Below are 23,348 nucleotides of genomic sequence, written 5' to 3' on the forward strand. Positions count from 1 at the left end.
TAAAGGGCACAATCACATTTCATGGCCATTTTATCGAACTAAAGCACAATTCTATCTTCTCCATCTTGTGTCTTCTAAGTGTACTTTGATTCTGAATGAAAGATTTCCACCTAGCAGCTTAATTATATTTTGAAAACACTTCTGGGGGTTTAAATTTTACAGAGTCAACCACTCACTTGTGCTCTAACACCCAAATAGATTAGCATCAAGTAGATGAAGGAAAATGACTGATCAATTTTATCTGGACATATTACTTGTGTCTTAAGACTTTTTTTTTTTTTTTTAAAGCATACAACCAGAGAGACTTTTATTGACTATTCTTTTCTTTGCTAGATTAAAAAAAAATCATAATAGTTTTGTCTTTCAGAATATCACATGATAGTAACCATTAACAGTTCCTTTTATTACCTTTGTGTCCTTTATCATCTAGTCATTAAGTCCAGTGGTCATGCTTACATATGTTGTTGGCACACTTAAAGTCTGTCCTACTGTCTTGTGGCACAGACCAACAAGTAACTACTAAAAGCTTTTCTCCTCCTACTGTACACATCCCAGCTTTCCAATGAAGAGTTGATGCTTTCAAACTGTGGTGCTGGAGAAGACTCTTGAGAGTCCCTTGGACAGCAAGGAAATCAAACTAGTCAATCCTAAAGGACACCAACCCTGAATATTTATTGGAAGGACTGATGCTAAAGTTGAAGCTTCGATCCTTTGGCCACCTGATTCAAAAAGCTGACTTATTGGAAAAAGACACTGATTCTGGGAAAGATTGAGGGCAAGAGGAGAAGGGGGTGACAGAGGATGAGATGGTTGGATGGCATCACCGACTCAATGGACATGAGTTTGAGTAAACTCCGGGAGATAGTGAAGGACAGGGAAGCCTGGCATGCTGCAGTCCATTGTATCACAAAGAGCAGGACATGACTTAGTCACTGTACAACAGCAACAACAGCCTTCCTTACATTTACAGAAGCGACATTCTAACCAATGGAACGTAAGCAGAAGTGACCTGTGCCCCTCCAAATCTACCATTTACAGAATGACCATGAGTGGTCCTCTCTGTCTTTCTCCCAGTGCCTTGGCAACATTGGAATCTATGTGTGGAAGATTTCAAAGCTACCATCACTGTGGATCCAAAGGAGAGAAAATACGTTATGCTCATTTAATAACCCAGTGTCCTAGGCTTTTAAACACAGGGCATGAACGCGACTCACATCCAACTTTCCTCATTCTACACATGAGAAACTAAGCCCAGAGACTAAAAGTGATTGACCTGAGATCTCCAAGCTCACTGTTATTTCTACTCCACCCTTCCCAGAAGGGTAGAGTTGGAACAGTTTGTTGGTCCCTATAGATAATCATAACTCATTTTTATAAACTGTTTTTCAGACCATCAGGAATACTAAGCACCTTTCTAAAAAATCATAACTTGGTAACAGAAATGAAACCAGTGTTTAGACCTTCTGAATCACAATCCAGAGCTTGTAACACCCAGGATGTTGCCTTTAAGAAAGAAATCTGTTTGTGAACAAAGAGCCAAACATCAGTTTTACTATGGGGGAGCATTCTCATGGAGACTCTGTAAGGCTAAGTTGGTCCACTTCCTTTCTTGTCCTTTAACAAATTCTGTGGTGCCACTGTTCTGTTCAGGTTCAGGAAGCTCATTCAGTGGTATTGCACATTCTCAAAAGGCAGCTTGTCTTCTCACCAAGTATCGTCAGTCAAATCCAGGATCCTTCCATCTCTCTGTACCTCAGTGTCCTTTCTCCTGTAGTTTTAATCTTGCCAAATCAGTACTGGGTCCAGCATGCTGCCCACCTCCTCCAGGATGTTGCATTTTTATGGGTAACATATTTGTGTTCGATGATCTTTTAATTTTTTTCACAACACCTGTTCATTGACTGCATTTTTCAGACTCTGTGTTTGCTGTCCTTGATCTTTTGGAGACGTTGCAAGCTTTCTTAATATGAGAAAGCTTTAATGTTTAAAATTTTTTTCTTATGTGTTCAAAGAAAAATAATCAGTGAAGATTCATGCACAAGCCAACAGAAACAGGAAGAAGTTAACCAGTGGAAGAGATCACAGATTGTTTGTGATCCAAGGTTGTTTGAGTGTTAGGTGACTTGCTCAAGGTTCCATTGAGTGTTGGGTATTGGCTGAACAGAGTTGCCCCCAAAATTCGGGGCTAATTCTGTATCCTTCCTAGCTTAAGAAATAATTATGACAAAGGAATGAACCCTAAGGGTAAGCTAGGTAATAAAGGAGTTGATCTCTTTCTCTTTTTTCCTGTCCTTTCCTCTCCTCCTCACTCCTTCCCTCTTCTGAATTATTTTTTTAATGCCTATTTGCTCATTTAGCTGTGCAGATCTTTGATCTGTAGCTGTGGCATGTGACATCTCTAGTTTCAGCCTGTGGGATCTAGTTCCCTGACCAGGGATTGAACTCAGGGGTGTGGAGTCTTAGCCACTGGAGTGATTTCCACTACACTTCATGATTTCCTCTACACTTAGACTAAAATCCAAATTTATCATTTCAACTGGTAAGGTCCTTTTATGGCACAGCCCTGCTAAATGTCTTTATCTCATTCATCTCTGTAGTCTTATGGCCTAGTACAGTACCTATCACAAAATAAATGCTTGACAAATATTGGTGAATTATAAAATGAATGAATGAGGAATGATATTTCTCTTCCAGAGAACCTGAAGTGTACCCTTGATTGGATTTCCTTTCAAAAGCTACATCTGGTCTTTCCCATTGGTGCTGATGACACCCCAGGGAGCATATTCATTTCCCAGGTTTTATGCCTTCCTAGTTGGACAGTTACAATCTCTTATGGGTCCCTGAAGTCCAGCCAAGTTCTCCTCTGACACTGAGGTCAAGTGGCTGTGCTTATATGAGATGGAGCAGTGATGAGTGGATTCTGGCCAGGACTCAGATGATCTGCCTGTCTATTAGAACTGGCTTGATGGTTTCCCAGTGCTTGTTTGCTCAAGAATCACTGACAGAATGTCCATTCTCCTTCCCCTCCAGGCCATCCTGGTTTATACCTCAATAAACTCATTTTTCTCACAATGAATAGTAACCAGCAAAAGTCTTTTGATAGGCCACCAAGATATCAGCATCATTTCCTTTTCATTAACTACTTGATAATAGGAAATCATAACTGTCATCTTCTAAACAGTATCTGGAGTTAAAAAAAAAAATGTCCCAGGTTTAAGATTCCATTTGTAGCGTAGTCCATGAAAGAAAGCCCCAGCTTTTGAAAAGTGTCGGCTTTAATCATGTAACTGAATTACTCTCAAAAAGTAGATTGCTTACTGTATGAGGTAAATTCATTTTTATAGTGATGGAAGTTAACACATACAACCAGGGTATCATTTAGTATGTTGGAAGAGGTAATTTTTTCTGAAAAGTGGTTTGTTTATTGTCTACTTAGCTGAGCATTGAAAGGAAGACACCAATGACGGGTGCACACCTCCTTCTCCCCCACAGGCTGTGCGTGCTCGGTCGCTCAGTCATGTCCGACTCTCTGCGACCCCATGGTCCATGGCCCGGCAGGCTCCTCTGGCCATAGAATTCTTCAGGCAAGGATACTGGAGTGGGTAGCCATTTCCTTCTCCAGTGATAAAGTACGAAGTGAGAGCATAAAAGTGAAAGTGTTAGTTGCTCATTTGTGCCCGACTTTTTGTGACCCCATGGACTGTAACCCTCCAGGCTCCTCTGTCCAAGTGATTCTCCAGGCAAGAATTCTGGAGTGGGTAGCCATTCTCTTCTCCAGGGGATCTTGCCAAACAAGGGATTGAACCCAGGTTGCCTGCGTGTGCGTGAAAAAGTCTCTTAGTCCTGTCTTACTCTTTCCGACCCCATGGACTATCCTATCTCTGGAATACTCCGGGCCAGATTGCTGGAGTGGGTAGCAGTTCCCTTCTTCAGGGGATCTTCCCAACCCAGGGATTGAACCCAGGTCTCCCTCATTGCCAGCGGATTCTTTACCAGCTGAGCCACCAGGGAAGCCTGAGTATGTGTAGGGAAACCCTAAATCAAGCCTTGCATGTGAAGTCTGCGAATGTCTCTGAAGGCTGCTTTACAGTAAAAGCAATTCTTCCCATGGTTTTATAGCCTGCTGAACTAAGTGCAAGAAGGGTACAAAAAGAAATAGAAAGGCTGCTAATACATGTCCTTCACAGACACCTCTGAATGGTTGTCTTTAGCACCTCGTGAATTTTTGTTTCAAGGGCAAGGCATTCCCACAACATACAGATATTAGAGTTCTGTTAGACTGAACGAAGGCAGAGTGGCCTAGAGATATGGAGAGACTTCAAGGGCTCAGTGGTTGAACCAGGTGTAGAAGCAGCATTGTTGCTAGAAGGTGTGTTGTTTTTTAAGATGTGGACTATTTTTATAGTCTTTATGAAATTTCTTGGGGCTTCCCCAGTGGCTCAGTGGTAAAGAATCTGTCTGCTAATGCAGGAGATGTGGCTTCGATCCCTGGGTCAGGAAGATCCCCTGGAGGGAGGGCATGGCAACCCGCTCCAGTGTTCTTGCTCGGAGAATCCCATGGACTGAGGAGCCTGGCAGTCTCTAGACCATAGGGTTGCAAAGAGTTGCACATGACTGAAGCGATGGAACATATAGGCACATTGAATTTCTTATAGTATTGCTTCTGTTGTTTATGTTTGGGGCTTTTGGCCACGAGGAATCTTAGCTGCCAACCAGGGATTGAACCCACACCCCCTGCATTGGAAGGTGGAGTCTGAACCACTGGACTGCCCAAGAAGTCCCAAAAGGTGTGGCTTTCATGCAGAGTTCATAGAAGTGGCCCTTTCTCTTGTTTTAATTACAAGGAGGGCAGATCGTTAGCTTACCTGTATCGTAGAGAACCCGTCTGAGGTCTCTATATCTAGAGAGGAATCTGGTGGTGAGTGTGATTCCCCCCACCCCCTGCCCCTGCTTCGCACCTCTGTGTCTTCCTTTGTCTTTGGCACTCAAAGCTCAGAGGGCAAGTAGCTGTTACAAAGCAGGGCAACTTCCCTAAGAAGAACAGAAACAGTCATAGTAAAAGGGAGAGAGAGGCAGTTTATAGAGCCAGCAGTTGTTCCTCACACTGTAAATTCTCTTGGGGAAACTGCAAGCTGAAGTCCGGTGAACTGTATCTGGTCAGCAGATGTTCAGATGGCTCGTGTGCTGGGGAGAGCCAGCTCCATGTACTAGTTGTAGAGAGGGGTCGGTGCTGTCGAGGGGATGCTCTCAAAGCTATTCCTGAGAGTCAGAAAGCATATTGCCCGTGGAAAATCTGTATCATAGCCCAGGGAAGGACAGGGATCCGAATATCTGAGCCCCAAGGCCACTTAAATCTCAAGAATACATTTTTCTTGCTGTTGGGGCTGTTTTTATTGAGCTGTGACTTTTCCCCTAGAGTGCCCATCTTATAGCTGGTCGTGCTGAGCCTGGAACATTGAGAAAATGAGAGCTGGATTCATTCTGTTGAAGACCTGTGGCTCTTGGACTCAGGAGACACCATAGGCTCAGCAGAAATTCTAACGTCATGAACTCCTTTTTCGGGCAGTTCATGGTAGCTGTGTTTTTGTTTCATGCATTTTTTAACACTTGGGACCTCTTGAAGAGTTACATCATGACTCTCATTGAGCTGCCTCCTATTAGCTACTATGACCTCCTAGATTCCCATACTTCACATATTATTAATAATTCACCGTAGCAAACATCACCGTAGCAAATGCCAGAGTTTCTTTTTTTGGCTGCATGGCATGGCTTGCTGGGTGTTAGTTCCCCAACCAGGGATCAAACCTATACCGCCTGGAGTAGAAGCACCAGTGGAGTCCTAACCATTGGACCAGCATGGAATTCCCCACAGTTTCTTACAATATCTGCTATCATTTCAGTTCAGTTCAGTTCAGTTACTCAGTCATGTCCGACTCTGTGCGACCCCATGAATCACAGCATGCCAGGCCTCCCTGTCCATCGCCAACTCCCGAGTTCACTCAAACTCATGTCCATAGAGTTGGTGATGCCATCCAGAAATCTCATCCTCTGTCATTCCCTTCTCCTCCTGCCCCCAATCCCTCCCAGCATCAGAGTCTTTTCCAATGAGTCAACTCTTCGCATGAGGTGGCCAAAGTACTGGAGTTTCAGCTTTAGCATCAGTCCTTCCAAGGAACACCCAGGACTGATTGCCTTCAGAATGGACTGGTTGGATCTCCTTGCAGTCCAAGGGACTCTCAAGAGTCTTCTCCAACACCACAGTTCAAAACCATCAATTCTTTGGTGCTCAGCTTTCTGCACAGTCCAACTCTCACATCCATACATGACCACAGGAAAAACCATAGCCTTGACTAGAAGGACCTTTGTTGGCAAAGTAATGTCTCTGCTTTTGAATATGCTGTCTAGGTTGGTCATAACTTTCCTTCCAAGGAGTAAGCACCTTTTAATTTCATGGCTGCAATCATCATCTGCAGTGATTTTGGAGCCCCCCAAAATAAAGTCTGACACTGTTTCCACTGTTTCCCCATCTATTTCCCATGAAGTGATGGGACCAGATGCCATGATCTTCGTTTTCTGAATGTTGAGCTTTAAGCCAACTTTTTCACTCTCCTCTTTCACTTTCATCAAGAGGCTTTGTAGTTCCTCTTCACTTTCTGCCATAAAGGTGGTGTCATCTGCATATCTGAAGTTCTTGATATTTCTCCCAGCAATCTTGATTCCAGCTTGTGCTTTTTCCAGCCCAGTGTTTCTCATGATGTACTCTGCATAGAAGTTAAATAAGCAGGGTGACAATATACAGCCTTGACGGACTCCTTTTCCTATTTGGAACCAGTCTGTTGTTCTGTGTCCAGTTCTAACTGTTGCTTCCTGACCTGCATACAGGTTTCTCAAGAGGCAGATCAGGTGGTCTGGTATTCCCATCTCTTTCAGAATTTTCCACAGTTTATTGTGATCCACACAGTCAGCGGCTTTGGCATAGTCAATAAAGCAGAAATAAATGTTTTTCTGGAACTCTCTTGCTTTTTCCATGATCCAGCGGATGTTGGCAATTTGATCTCTGGTTCCTCTGCCTTTTCTAAAACCAGCTTGAACATCTGGAAGTTCACGGTTCATGTATTACTGAAGCCTGGCTTAGAGAATTTGGGGCATTATTTTACTACGTATGAGATGAGTGCAATTGTGTGGTAGTTTGAGCATTCTTTGGCATTGCCTTTCTTTGGGATTGGAATGAAAACAGACCTTTTCCAGTCCTGTGGCCACTGCTGAGTTTTCCAAATTTGCTGGCATATTGAGTGCAGCACTTTCATGGCATCATCTTCCAGGATTTGAAATAGCTCAACTGGAATTCCATTACCTGCACTAGCTTTGTTCATGGAGAAGGCAATGGCACCCACTCCAGTACCCTTGCCTGGAAAATCCTATGGACGGAGGAGCCTGGTAGACTGCCGTCCATGGGGTCGCTGAGAGTTGGACAGGACTGAGCAACTTCCCTTTCACTTTTCACTCTCATGCATTGGAGGAGGAAATGGCAATCCACTCCAGTGTTCTTGCCTGGAGAATCTCAGGGACAGGGGAGCCTGGTGGGCTGCCGTCAGAGTCAGACACGACTGAAGCGACTTAGCAGCAGCAGCTTTGTTCATAGTGATGCTGTCTAAGGCCCACTTGACTTCACATTCCAGGATGCCTGGCTCTAGGTCAGTGATCAAACCATCATGATTATCTGGGTCATGAAGATCTTTTTTGTACAGTTCTTCTGTGTATTCTTGCCACCTCTTCTTAATATCTTCTGCTTCTGTTAGGTCCATACCATTTCTGTCCTTTATCGAGCCCATCTTTGCATGAAATGTTCCCTTGGTATCTCTAATTTTCTTGAAGAGATCTCTAGTCTTTCCCATTCCACTATAGTACCTATCATAAGAGAAGAGCATGAACAGAAAAGCCTGGTGGATCTGGGGAAGTATCTTGGGGCAAGAATGAAAACAATTTTTTAATTTATTGGTTTTAGTTTAAGTATATTCTAATTCTACTGTGCATTCTAATTCATGACATAGTGGAATTTATTTATGAAAAAAGTAAAGTTTAATACAAAAATATTTGAGGGAAATGAATGTTCCAGGAAGATGCTTCACACCTGTCCTACTGTCTGAACTCTCAGTGCATTTTGCACATCCTGGGAATTCACCTGACTGAGAAGGAAGGGTATGTGGATACTCCTTGTTGCCCTGAGTTGCAATTCCATCTTGTCCTGCCCAGATTTAGATAAAGAAGTACAGGATTGCAATGAATGTTTAAATAAACGAGTGATAAGGGGTCAATACAGAATCTGGAGTGCCTAGTCCCTCCCCATCTAGATGAAAAAGAAGGAGAAAAAGATCAGTGATTCCAAAGGAGATTTAAATGTTCCATCGCACCCTGACCCATGGAGCCCGCACAGTCCATCCATACCTGTGTAGAGGCTGCACCAAGACTGGGAGAATCAATTTCTGCACAGAGAAAATGAGGAAGGAAGTGAAGATTAATGACAAAGCATTTGTGCAGCTTTCCAAACTACTCAGAGGCAGCCTATAAATAAACTGTACTAACTATATACGAGAGCTTAAATTTCATAATGAAATCAATTTAAACTAATTGTATTGAAAGTTCCGTGTAATTGCACCATTTCCTCTGTATACTTTATATTCAAAAGCTCTCATAGTTTATCTTTGTTTGGGTGATTTTCAAAAGGTTATAATTTTTATGTCTCACTAAGACACACATTTGAGTGTTTATGATGTTCAAATGCAGAAACTAATTACCATTAATGAGAAATGTTACAAGTTATACATTTCTCTTAATTCAACTTTTCAATAAGAAAGCGGAAAAATGTTTAGTATTATTTCCTGTGACTAGAGAAATGCAGGAAATTTATTCAAATTTATGGCAATATTCCTTTTTTAAAAAAACTATTCTTTGTGATGCTCAATAGGCACAGTGATTATATATGTTTTTATTTTCATTTGAGTATTTTTAAAATTAAATATCAGCTAGCACCAGTAGCAAGAAAGCCTAACCTTGTCAATAGCAGTTCAAGGTATTCAAGAATCTTTCTTCCAGAAGCCATGGTGTTAAGGAATCACTTCACTCCCAGCATATAGTCAATTTGTTTTTCTATTTTCAGAGAACAGTTAGCATTGTATACTCATGCACATTCATGGACACCATGAAAAAAGCACCAAACAATGAGAGAACTATTTTTCCCCAAGGCTCTATTGGCCTAACTGTGAACTTGCCAATATTTCATGTCCTCTTCATCCATCCATGCCTTTGCACAGCAATTTCCTCTCCTGAAATGCTTTGTTCTATTTCTCCTCATGGCAAACTCTCACTTAATGTCTCGTATTTGATTTCCCTGGCACCTCCCCTAGGCAGAAATAATTACCCATTTCCCTATATATGTAATACTACTAATACACTTTGAAATATTTCTAGTTTTATGTTATAATCCATTTTAGGTATTGGCTAATAGACCTCTCCCTCAAGCAGGAACTAAATAAAGACAAAGTCTTGTTTAGTCATCTCTTCTCTTGCTTTTTTATGTGCCTTGTTATTTTTGATTGAATTTCAGACATTGTGAGTTGAAGAACTGAAGTGCTTAGTCACTCAGTTGTATCTGACTCTCTGCAACTCCATGGACTGTAGCTCACCACTCTCCTCTGTCCAGGGCAATTATTCTCCATGCAGGAGTACTGGAGTGGTTGCCATGCCCTCTTCCAGGGGAACTTCCCAACCTAGGGATCGATCTGAGGTCTCTCGCATTGCAGGTGGATTCTTTACCATCTGGGCCACCAGGTATACCTGAAGAACAGAAGAGACTGAAGTAAATAGTGTTAAGATCCAGAAATGAACACACTTCTTGTTTTCTTCTGTCATTATTTTGAGTGGTTGCGGGCCAGCCTAATCTGAGGTTGGGTTGGATTTGGGCTTTGTGGTTGCTACAGTTATCACTGCAGATGGTGATTGCAGCTATGAAATTAAAAGACGCTTACTTCTTGGAAGGAAAGTTATGACCAACCTAGATAGCATATTCAAAAGCAGAGACATTACTTTGCCAAAGGTCTGTCTAGTCAGGGCTATGATTTTTCCAGTGGTCATGTATGGATGTGAGAGTTGGACTGTGAAGAAGGCTGAGCACCAAAGAATTGCTGCTTTTGAACTCTGGTGTTGGAGAAGACTCTTGAGAGTCCCTTGGACTGCAAGGAGATCAAACTCGTCCATTCTGAAGGAGATCGGTCCTGGGTGTTTGGAAGGAATGATGCTGAAGATGAAACTCCAGTACTTTGGCCACCTCATGTGAAGAGTTGACTCATTGGAAAAGACCCTGATGCTGGGAGGGATTGGGGGCAGGAGGAGAAGGGGACGACAGAGGATGAGATGGCTGGATGGCATCACCGACTCGATGGACATGAGTTTGAGTGAACTCCAGGAGTTGATGATGGACAGGGAAGCCTGGCATGCTGTAATTCATGGGGTCACAGAGTCAGACACGACTGAGAAACTGAACTGAACTGAACTGATAGTTATCCTTGAGTGCACCATGGACTTCAAATTCCATCAATGGTGGTCTACTCTTATCTTGTGCTTAGAATAGATCTTGTGGTGCTGAAGGCTTTTTCTTAATGTCCCTACTCCATCCTCAGATTGCAGCAACCCATGCACATCTAGGCCATTCTTATCCTTCCCCCAGCAATAGACTATGATTGAGTGAAGTAGCTCAGTCGTGTGCGACTCTTTGAGACCCCATGGACTGTAACCTACCAGGCCCCTCTGTCTATAGGATTTTCCAGGCAAGAGTAATGGGGTGGGTTGCCATGTGATTGCTTGTTACTAAATGTTAGGCTTGTGGTGAGGCCAGTAGAGCAGGGGGTGGGGGATGAGAGTTGGATGCATAGTGGGAGGATTCCTTAGTTCTCATGATTCAGCCCCGATTTTAGGGAGGTCTTGTGAGCCTGAGCCTTGGGTATAGAACTTTCTCAGCATTACTGTCCCTCCATCCCCTCCCTTCATCACAGCAACCAACTATGAGTAGGAGAGCTTTCTGCCCCATTTCTAGCAGTTACAGTTGTCTGCTTGGTATCAGTACAGGATTTGAGGCCCAAGTGAGTTCCTTATCTCTCCTGCCCTGGAAGCAGTGAGACTTTTGTTTCCATCTGTCCCATAAAGCATTGGATCTTTGATTCAACCATGGGACAAGAGGAGTTCCTGCTCCCATCCCCCACAGCTTTACCTAAGAGATGGTCTCTGGGGAAGTGGATGGACATTCTTGTTGTCCTGAGTGGCAGCCATTCACTTCCTGACACTTTTAACACTGCTTTCATTCTTCCCTGCCCTCGGTCTTGTTCATGAGCACACTACTGTGACTCATGAGATACTATGGATCCTTCTCATATCTTGGGTCTCCAGTTATTCTAAACCATCATGTTAATACACATGCTATCTTTAAAAATTTGCAAAATTAAAGCTTTCTCTTCTTACCATATAGATCATGCTGAAAATGGCAAGCTACAAGACTGCCCAAGACCAGGCATCAGGGCTTTGCCTGTGCTTCTGGCACCTTGTACTGATGGGGGAGGGAAGCAGCCTGTTTGCAGTGTTGAGAAAAATCAATTTTCATCTTCAAAAAGATGAAACTACCAAGCCAGATATTGACTTAGAAATAAAGTGTTTCTTAAAGACTTCCTATATCCTATAAATGTCAGACCCAAACCTAAGAGTTTGGTGATTTAAAGTTTATTGCTAATTTCAGACAAACATGCATATAGCTTTGCCTCAAGAAAAGAACTAGTTACAGCTAATTTTCTGGCAGAACATTTGGTACATGCATACAACTAATGTCAGAACTCTCAAAATCAATCACTTTTTTATTCATAGGTATCACTGGATCCCAGGTCTTTTTCCATTTATTTTCCATTCTAAGGTTTTATTCTTCTTTGGCCTATAAATTATTTCCACACATTTATGATGAATTATATATAACTTGGTTGGACAGGCCTTTAAATGCAGCTTCTGCAGTGTATAATATCCATAGTTATTTTCTAAAATTTAATAAAGTGAAGTGAAATTCGCTTAGTTGTGTCTGACTCTTTGTGACCCCATGGACTATACTGTCCATGGAATTCTCTAGGCAAAATACTGGAGTGGGTTGCCGTTTCCTTCTCCAAGGGATCATCCCAATCCAGGGATCAAACCCAGGTATCCCGCATTGCAGGCTGATTCTTTACCTGCTGAGCCACAAGGGAAGCCCAACTTTAATAAGGAACATGTTTAATCAGTTGGGGAGATCTTTAGTTCTCTTCTGACTTGAAGGCTAACCAATGTGATGGCTGATAAACCAACATACAAAGTAGACATGGATGAAGAAGATAGGGAAAAAAGAACAGCAGCTGCACAGGACCTGAGCAGACCTACTTTAGAAGGAATACTTTGGAAAGTCTGAAGAGTCTGTTGCCTCATCACCTGCTTCCTGATAGTTTTTGTTGAGTGGGTTTATCCTGATTTGAAGCATACACCTGGATGCTATTTTAGGGAGAGGAAGAAGAGAGGCAGGAGGAAAAAGGAAACCATGTGAAAGGCTGAGATTATTTTTTTTTAAAAAAGACTCAGCATTACCTCAAAGGATTAATTAAACTATTGGATCAGGCTAAGCTTTACACTCAGAGAAGGCAATGGCACCCCACTCCAGTACTCTTGTCTGGAAAATCCTATGGACAGAGGAGCCTGGTAGGCTGCAGTCCATGGGGTCGCAAAGAGTCAGACATGACTGAGCGACTTCACTTTCACTTTTCACTTTCATGCATTGGAGAAGGAAATGGCAACCCACGCCAGTGTTCTTGCCTGGAGAATCCCAGGGACGGGGGAGCCTGGTGGGCTGCTGTCTATGGGGTCGCACAGAGTCGGACACGACTGAAGAGACTTAGCAGCAGCAGCAGCAGCAGCAGCAAGCTTTACACAATAAGAATGTGCTTTCGACTCTTTACCTGTGTAGGGGATGCTTGTAAAGAAAACAGATCAGCTATAGATAAAATAAAGGAATTACTTCATTTCCCCTACACATTAGTATTGTATTATGAATTAAATTTATAATCCCACTACACATTCTTGAGAAACTACTATTTGCTAGAAATTGCCAGAAATAGAAGAAGTAAAATCTGGTTCCTACCTTGAAAATGCTTTTCCCAAATGAAAAATATCCTGAAATTATCAACTTCTGTCTCCTAAATATGGTCCACTCCCATTTCTCCCACCTGTCCACACATTTTTTTTTCTAGCTTAGTGAATATCACCTCTGTGGAGAATATAGAGAATATTATTGAATAGTCACATAATAACACAGTTTTACATGTGTGCTTTCTTTATGCTAGACATTGTGTATCCAGTTGACAGTTATTTGTGTTAATCTGCAAAAATCCAATTTTAAGATTTTTTGAGACTTTATAGTTTAAACCGAGACTCGGTAAGATTAAGTAACACTCTATTTTGGATGGGGTTTCAGAGCAAGCCTTCATATGAGACCTTTCTGCCTTCCAGTTCTAGACCTCTGAATCTTTTTTTTTTAATTACTTATTTTTGGCTGCATGGGGTCTTAGTTGTGGCACAGAAACTTCTCTCTAGTTGTGGCACATGGGCTTAGTTACCCCACAGCATGTGGGATCTTAGTTCCCCAGATCAGATCAGATCAGATCAGTTCAGTTGCTCAGTCGTGTCCGACTCTTTGCGACCCCATGAATCGCAGCACGCCAGGCCTCCCTGTCCATCACCAACTCCCAGAGTTCACTCAGACTCAACGTCCATCGAGTCAGTGATGCCATCCAGCCATCTCATCCTCTGTCGTCCCCTTCTCTTCCTGCCCCAAATCCCTCCCAGCATCAGAGTCTTTTCCAATGAGTCAACTCTTCGAATGAGGTGGCCAAAGTACTGGAGTTTCAGCTTTAGCATCATTCCTTCCAAAGAAATCCCAGGGCTGATCTCCTTCAGAATGGATTGGTTGGATCTCCTTGCAGTCCAAGGGACTCTCAAGAGTCTTCTCCAACACCACAGTTCAAAAGCATCAATTCTTTGGTGCTCAGCCTTCTTCACAGTCCAACTCTCACATCCATACATGACCACAGGAAAAACCATAGCCTTGACTAGATGTGTACCTTTGTTGGCAAAGTAATGTCTCTGCTTTTGAATATGCTATCTAGGTTGGTCATAACTTTCCTTCCAAGGAGTAAGCGTCTTTTAATTTCATGGCTGCAGTCACCATCTGTAGTGATTTTGGAGCCCAGAAAAATAAAGTCTGACACTGTTTCCACTGTTTCCCCATCTATTTCCCATGAAGTGATGGGACCGGATGCCATGATCTTCGTTTTCTGAATGTTGAGCTTTAAGCCAACTTATCAGGGATTAAACCTGTGTCCCCTGCATTGGAAGACAGTTTCTTAACCACAGGACCACCGGGAAAGTCCTATAGAGCTTCTCTTGACTCCATCCATTCAGAACAAGGTAGGCACTCAGTAAGTTATTAGTACATGAATGTGGAAAGTAAGTCTGATTTGCCAGTACATATTTATAATCTTACTTGGGAACACGTTCCTCCCAGGATAATTTTTCAACAGTAGGATAACAGACACATTAGCACTTGGACTTTTTTTTTTTTCCATATCTGTCTACTGAAGACTTATCAGAGCTCCAGTGTGAAATAAACATCCTGCATTTGCAACCTCAACTAAAAAAGGCAGTGCTTTGTATTTGCACCCCAAAGCATCAGACAAAAACAAAGAACTTGAAAAGATACCACCTTTTCATCTCAGCATAATCAATAAGGATATTTTTTCAAACATTAAATGATCACATTCAAAATATGATAGGGGACCATCTCATTATTTTGAAAACTGGTAGAGGGAAAGAATCTAGCATTTTACCTGCCTTTTCTCTGTGAACTGTACAAGTGGGTAATCAACCAATAAAGGAGGGGGATTGCCTTTTTATAAAAGCATTCCCATCAGCAAAGGAACATTCAATTAAAGAATTAGGGTATCACCATTCTGCATCCCTAATGAGTTAGTAGATCTGGGTTTTGAGTATCAAGAGTGCTAATGTCACTAAAAGAGAGACAAGCAGTTGTCATGTGCCTCCCGGTGGAAAATAAATAATAAATAAGGCACAACCTGTGTTCTACCTAAAGGGATTAAACCTGATTCTGATCAAGCCTTGGGATCACACTTCCCCTTTGCAGCAAATACAGAGGCACCTTGACTGGCACCACCCGTGTGCAAGCTGTGCCAAGCCTAGAGGACCAATGACCTAGCTTCTTCAGTAGAAATTGCAATGAAAAGAAGGATAAGGTGGATGGAGTGGGGCAGTGAGGTGAGGGGCTGTGGATTAAAGGAGACATGAACACATGAAGTCTTTAAAAATAGGCACGCCTAAACCAAAGTGTCTAAGAATTCTATTGCTTTGGTGATGAAAATGTAAAGAAACACAAGGAAGTGGTTTCTATGAAAGTCAAGATTGTGGTGGTTTTTTCAGGGGAGGGGATTGAGATATGGACAAGGTTGGGAAGGCTTTTGGAGTGGCTGACAGAGTTCCATTTCTTTCACTGGGTGGTGGTTATAGAATATTTGCTTCATAATAAATTTATTAAGTGATATATTTGTTTTAGGAGGTTTTCTGTATCTGTTTTATTTTACAATAAATATGAAAAAAGTGTTCTTAAATATGATTTTGCAAGGCCTATGTTTCCCTTAACTGTTTTTAATACTATCCACCGCTTCCCTTATAGCTCAGTTGGGAAAGAATCTGCCTGCAATGCAGGAGACCTGGGTTCGATTCCTGGATCGGGAAGATCCCCTAGAAAAGGAAATGGCAACCATTCCACTATTCTTGCCTGGAGAAGCTCATGGACAGAGGAGCCTGGCAGGCTAAAGTCCATGGGATCGCAAGAGTCAGACATGACTTAGCAACTAAATCACCACCACCACACATCTGACCTTGCAAAATGCTAAAAAGTGTGGACTTGGTGACTAAACCACCACCACAATATGTCTGACCTTGCAAAATATTAAAAAGTGCCCAAAGAATTCATTCATCTCACTCACTTATTTACTAATTGCTCACTATGTGCCAGGAACTGTTCTAGATATTGGAGAGTCAATGTTGAACAAAATGGACAAAATTTCTCTCTGTATAGATCTTGAAATCTAGTTAGGAAACAAGGAATAAACATTGGCATGCATTGGAGATACTATAGATTCAGTTCCAGACCATTGCAATGAAGTGAGGCACAGGAATTTTCTGGTTTTCCAGTGCATATAAAAGTTAACATTATGGCCTGGATGCATCACTCAGTCATGTTCTACTCTTTGTGACCCCATGGACTGTAGCCCACCAAGCTTCTCTGTCCATGGAATTCTCCAGGCAAGAATACTGAAGTGTGTATCTTCTCCAATGGATCTTCCCAATCTGAGGATTGAACCTGAGTCTCCTGCATTGCAGGCAGACTCTTTACTGACTGAGCCACCAGGGAAGCCCTGTTAACACTGTACTGTAGGCTATTAAGTGTGCAATAGCATCATGTCTAAAAAAACAAAAAGCAATGTACATGCTGACATTGAAAAAAATACTTTATTTCTAGAATATGTTAACCATCATCTGACAACACAGGGTTGCCACAAACCTTCAATTTGTAAAAAATGCAATATCTGCAAATTATAGTTAGGCAAATTGGCATAAAATGAGGAAGGCCTGTATGATAAAATATATTGTCTTTTGGGTAGTGGTAAGTACTAAGAAATAAAAACTAGGGGAAAAAAAACACTATCAGGAAGGGGTTACAATTTTAGACAGAAGGGCCAGGGGAGGACTTACAAAGAAGGTGAGCTGGAGTCAGGATCTAAAGGGAATGAAATTGTGAACCAAGTGGATGGCGGGGCAACAGCAGGGACAGAGTCTCTGAGAGCTCCTTTGTCTGGTGTGTTCCAGGAAATGCAAGGAAACTGGTGTGGCTGGAGCCAGTGAGTAAGAGGAGAGACATATAGGAAGTCAGCAAGGAGTCTTGTAGGAGATAGAAAGGACTGGGCTTTCACTTTACATGAGATGGTGAGATACTGGAGGAGTTTCAACAGAGGCAGGAAATTGTCAGACTGATTTTTTAAAGGATCTCTCTGGTTGAGGTGTGAAGAATAGACTAAAATGGGGGCAAGAATAGAAGTAGGAAGAACAGTAAGGGGATTCTTGCAATAACCTGAGCAAGAAATGGAGGAGCTGTGGTCCAGTGAAGTGGGGTGGGGGAGGCGGTGCTTGCATTCTGACTGTTTTCTGAAAGAAGAGTCAAATAGAAATAAAAGACACCCTAAGCTGTGGGGCCGGAACAACTGCAAGGGGAGAGGTGCCATTTCCTGAGGAGTATCAAGAGTTCAGTTTGGGACAGACTGCATTCGGGATGTCTGGCTCGTGGTTCAGGGGCGTGACTTGGGAGACATAAGCATATAAAGAATTTAAAGGCAGGAAGGAGATGGAACAGATGACCTAGGCTGAGTATGTATAGAAAGGAGACAAGGTCCGAGAATGAAGCCCTAAGACACTCCACTGTTAGACGGAACACAGCCCCAAAAAGGAGGTGGAGAAAGGAAAGAGCAGAGAAAACCAGGAATGTGGTGCCCTCGAAGCAAGCAGTGGAAGTGAGTTTTAAGGAGAGTGGTGATCATGGGGTCAGGTACATTGGTATGTAAATAAGATGAGCTCTCTGAATTATCCATTGACACCAACACTGTGCAGACCGTGGTGACTCTGATAAGAGCAGTTTAAGTGAAGCTAGTCAGGGAAGCCTGGGCAGAATGGGTTTGAGAGAACATGCAAGGAGCAAAACTGAAGACGATGGAAACACACAATGTTTTCAAGGAATTTCACTGCAAAGGGAAAGGAGAAAAATTGGGGGAGTTGATGTTTATGTAAAGCTGTTTGGGTATCCGTAGGGTTTGGTTCCAGGACCTGCCAAATCATGGTTGCCTTCTATAAAATGTCAGAGTACAGTCAGTTCAGTTCAGTTCAGTCACTCAGTCATGTCCGACTCTGCGACCCCAAGGACGGCTGCATATCAGGCCTCCCTCCCTGTCTATCGCCAACTCCTGGAGTTTACTCAAGCTCATGTCCATCAAGTCGGTGATGCCATCCAACCATCTCATCCTCTGTCATCCCTGTCTCCTCCTGCCTTCAATCTTTCCCAGCATCAGGGTCTTTTCCAATGAGTCAGATCTTCGCATCAGGTGGCCAAAATATTGGAGTTTCAGCTTCAGCGTCAGTCCTTCCAATGAATATTCAGTACAGTCAGTCCTTCTGTAATCTTGGATGTAGAACCTACAGATATGGAGGGTCAATGCTCTGCTGTCTTATGAATTCAGATTTTTTTTTATTAACTGTGTGCTGTCTTTCTAGAATTATAGTAAGAGTGAAAATACTAGGTAAATATTGAGCCCCAACCACGTGGCAGATATGGCACTTCTAAACACTTAGGTAACTCTTTATCCTCATAACTGCCTATATGAGGGCCAGGCTACTTTGTTCCCATGTTGTAGATGACAAATTGAAGCACAGAAAGAAGTAACTTGCCTGATACCACAAGCTGGCAAGTGGAGAAACCAGTTTGGAGCTCAGACATTTCAGTCCAGCACTCAAACTCTATTCAGCTCCCCATTTTAAGTCTTTTCTTAAACTAATGTTTGCACGAGGTCAGTGTTACTGGACAGTATACTATATCTAGAGCTGCCACTGTCAGTCAAGAACACATAGAAGTTCTCAGTAGGTTAACTGTAAAAGTATCACTGTGCTCATTATAAACTATTAACCCAGTGAGGTATGTTCATGTGTGCTGTGATGGGAAAAAAGGACTTCACTTTATTTTTAGTGGTTCTAGGTTCTTCTCTCCTAAGCATCTTTACTATAGATGACTTTGCCACAAACATTTTTGCCACATAACTAATTGACCATAAGGCAATTTTTCTGTAAAAGATGAAATGATTTGAAAAAGAGGGACATTAAAAAGGGGATGATGAGACATAAGAAATGAATGACAAGGCTTTAATGCAAAATACAAAATATTTGAATACATTTAAGATGTGTGTAGATTCATGACAGTACTGTGCGAACAATTGATTTTATTTTATGGGTTGTACATAAGTATTTGTCTTCCAAGTCTTTCATTCAGTGTTATACTCTATCCATCTATCTATTTATTTTTGTTTGTTGATTCCTCTCCTCATTCAGCACTGCACTTTTTTTCTTCTGTCTTAAAAAGTTTATTTTATTGAAGTATAGCTGATTTACAACGTTGTCTTAATTTCTGCTGTATAGCAAAGTGATTCAGTTATGCATATATCCATTCTTTTCCATAATGGTTTGTCCCAGGACACTGAATATCATTCCCTGTGCTATCCAGTAGGTTATTGTTTATCTACTCTTTGTATAATAGCTTGCATCTGCTAATCCCAAGCTCTCACTCCATCCCCGCTCCACTTCGCTTCTTAGCAACCACAAATCTGGTCTCTATGTCCGTGAGTCTGCTCCTGTTTTGTAGATAAGTTCATTAATGTCATATTTCAGATTCCAAACACAAGTGGTACCATCTGATATTTGTCTTCCTGAGTTATTTTACTTAGATTGCGAATCGCTAGGCCCATCTGTGTTGCTGCAAATGACATTATTCAATTCTTTTTTATGGCTAACTAATATTCCACTGCACCTATACACCACATCTTCTTTATGCATTCATCTTTTGATGGAAATTTATCTTGTTTCCATGTCTTGGCTACTGTGTATAGAGTGTTGAACATTTTCTGTTGACTAAAAGTGTTTCTTTCATTTAAGAGGGGTGTCAGTTTCTAAACAGCAGGATCCGTATTTGTAATTGAGCTTTCTACTGCATTATGAACGCCTCTTCGCTGTCGTTTGTGTTCTTGACATATTGTCACACATCCTTGGATAGATGTTCCAAAGTCCTGTGGGAAATGTGGGTTCAGCTCTGTGCCTTCCAAGCCCTCAACCTCTTTCTCCTCCAATGTAGTGTGCTTCAAAATAAGAGATCAAAATTTGGGACAAATTATCATCTGTCAACTCAATGAAGCCATCAGTAAGTTCTCTAACTAGAATAGAATAGTTGAAACCAAACTGTTAAACCAAAAAAAAAAAAAAAATCCTTACAGCCAATTAGTTATGCAGGGAAAGCATTTTTGGCAAAGATGTTTATGGCAAATAAGCTTAGGGCAAAAATATCAGACACAATTTTCAGTGACTTAGCAAAACATTGAAACATTGGCAGTCAAACTTTGAAAATCTGTTTCTTTTATTCTCTATTCTGTACTCTCTCTGCCTCCCTAACCTCTCTCTCCACTGGTTCGTTGCCCAGTGAATAATCCACGTTTAGAATTCCATTTTAGCACTCAACTCTCCCTTTGCTCTCCAGTCACTACAGAAAAGTGTCCTGAATGCACTGCTTTTCCATGAATCATTCATTCTTTCATTTTTTTTTTCTCTTGGCTCCAATAGCAAAGCAACCCATGGAATTTGGAGTGACTAGTTATCATTCATTTCACTTTCTGTATTTGTGGAGCAAAGGGCTGTCAAAGATAAAGAATTATGTCATTAGCATATTAAGAAGCAGGACCCACATGTCTTTACATTTGTTAAGTAAACAAGTGGCAGCAAGGGGAACAGGCTGATCACAGTATTTCTGAAATTTAGAAATTTTGAGGTTTGAAACTGGAAAACAAGACATTTGCTAATATGACGTCTTACCCAAGTCCAGTGCTTTGTGGACTAATGAGATTTTTTTCAATGAAAACGCAAAATCATAAATTGTTACTATTAAATGAAGAACTGATGAGACGCAATTATTGGAAGGCATTGTATTTTAAAAGTGGATTGGATTTCAGAAAAAGGACCATCAGCCAACATCCCTCATCTTGCTTTGTAATTGCAATTTACAGGCCATCTGAACAATTGTGTGTGACCCTTGAGAAAAGAATTAGTGATTGCAATCACAGCCTTCTAATCAGGAGTCTTAAAAGGAGCATTACTTGACAATCTTCCTCATACACAGGGCATGCCAACTGATTCTGCAGTTTCTTTCACATGTTGTTGTGTTTTAAGTTTGCTAATAATTGTCTAATCTAATTAAATCAAATACAGAACTTGAAATAGGGGAGCTCAGTAACGTCATCTATAGAAAAATGGAACCGAAGGCCTAATTGCTGTCACTTTATGAAGGCTGAATTCTTGCAGAAAGTCTATAGTAAACACAAAAATTGTGTTAAGGTAAGAGCTTCATCTCCTGAAACACTTGAAAATGATGAGGCAGGAATGTTGCATGTAACTCACTATGAAAAATGAATATATTACTCGATTGAGCTTCAGATTTACTTTTGGTGGAATGGGTATTGTTTTCCCCAGTGTAATAATCTTTTTTGCCAGGGTATTTGTTTTTGAAATCTTGTTAGAGGGTATCTGGCTCTGATGCCCAATCTTTCCCTTCTCCTCTGCTCTAATCAGTTGTTCTCCAGTAGAATCCAGAGAGTCATTTATATGGATAAGCACCTGTTGTAAGAAGCAGTTTTACATCAGATATAGAGAAAGAATTTAAGGGACAAATGAATTATTCACTCTAAAAGAAACACAGAGCTGGTTGTAATTTGTAATTTAGCAGGGTATTTTTCTTGAAACCTGCTAGGGATATGAACTCCTTCTTTAAGAAAGGCCTTAAGCATTCCTGGAAGCTTCTGTGTATTTCTTTAGTGGTCAGCTGATTCCATCTCAGTCATAGTCAGGTATATCATGCTGCCTACATTTTGATGTTTCTAGGTTTTATTTCTTTTATCATGGAAGCAAGTTCCATGGAAACTGCAAATATTTTTCACTCAAATAGTTGAGTGGATTTACCATTTTCCTGCATTAACATTTAGCAGCTCATATCAAAAGGACTAATGACACAATATAGAATTTGAAAGGATGTCAGTGATTAAATAGCCAAAGGCTTTTTTTAATGTATGTGTTTTATAACAAGATTTTGCTTGGGTTGTATATTTGTGTGAGTCATAGTTCATTAAAATTGGTTTGTGTCTTATACCCTTTTCTCTTTTCCTAGAAGTGTTGAGTTTTGTGTATATCTTTGCAGAGAATGCTCGTTTGCTCTGGTTTTGTGATTTGGAAATACAGCCCTGAAACAACTGGGCTGAGACCACAATTCTCATTTCACTTTGGGCCTTTCTCACATCAGTGGGCAAAATGATTTTTTAGTCACTCCAGTCGACTTGAATCCCAACTACAGTCTCAGGGGTGAAAAGTCAAAGGGTTATCCATTTAGCCATTGAATTCTCCAGGTAGACCTTTGATAACCATTACAATTATTTTATTCTCTCCTCCCTTCTCCAAGCGCTGCTATAGTTAATGTTATGTCAGAATTTCCATTATGATTCATGTTTTTCTGGGATTTAAAATGGAAATTCTTCAGGCAGAAAATGGGCACATATGGTTATTGCAGAAAAGCTGTTGTAAAGCCAATTTGAAGGTGAGCTGCTGAGATTTTGCAGAGTTAAAAACACTTGGCCTGTTCCCACAACTGGAAAAGGGCCATTCCTTTCCTTGGACAGTGTTAATTATCAGCTGCTTGAGTTAATTTCTAGTTCCTTGAAATTTGAGTTTATCCTTGTTCTCTTTCCTCCTTCCAAAATGGACAGGACCAAGAATTAGGTATTAATAAAAATAGGCGTTTCATCTTAACTCATGTTTACAACCAAAATTTTGTTTTTTCCCTATGATATAAATTTCTCCTCTGACATAAAAGTATTTGTATTGCAGAAACTGAGCAACGTTGACAGGCGTGGTGATAGCTTATTTGTGTCAGAGAGGGTTTGACTGTATATCCATGCTTTCCATGGTGCACTTCCTTGCAAAATTATTAGTCTTAGAAGAAAAGATGACTGAAGAAGGGGTAATAGGTAAAGGAATATGTTTCAAGACAGTGTTCCAGTGGAATCTGTTTTTTTCCTTTAGATTGTTAACTAACCTTCCATTGACTAAAGACTCTGAAGACAAAGCCAATAGTGGGTTTTGCCTCTTTTTGTGCAGCTGACTGCTTTTTGTGTCTTTGTGTTAAATATTAAGACTTAGAACATGAAAGTATATACCTGAATAATTAAATCCACATCTAGAGACCGCATGGTTGGCACTCAGTAAATGTTTTTTAAATAGTTGAAAAATAAACTTAACTAGCAGTCTTTTGAGGTACAAGCACCTAAGAACACTGACTGTATGACTTCTGCCTGGTATTGACTCCCTTAATT

General features: G+C 41.2%; 1 pseudogene; it reads right to left on the minus strand.

The window, feature by feature from the left end:
* Nucleotides 1-1,552: 1,552 nt before the first annotated feature.
* LOC102281803 (anaphase-promoting complex subunit 13 pseudogene) overlaps nucleotides 1,553-23,348 on the minus strand; it is a 92,004-nt pseudogene continuing 70,208 nt past the window's right edge.

Source organism: Bos mutus, chromosome 9 (genome assembly GCF_027580195.1).
Source record: "Bos mutus isolate GX-2022 chromosome 9, NWIPB_WYAK_1.1, whole genome shotgun sequence".
NCBI classification, from domain to species: domain Eukaryota; kingdom Metazoa; phylum Chordata; class Mammalia; order Artiodactyla; family Bovidae; genus Bos; species Bos mutus.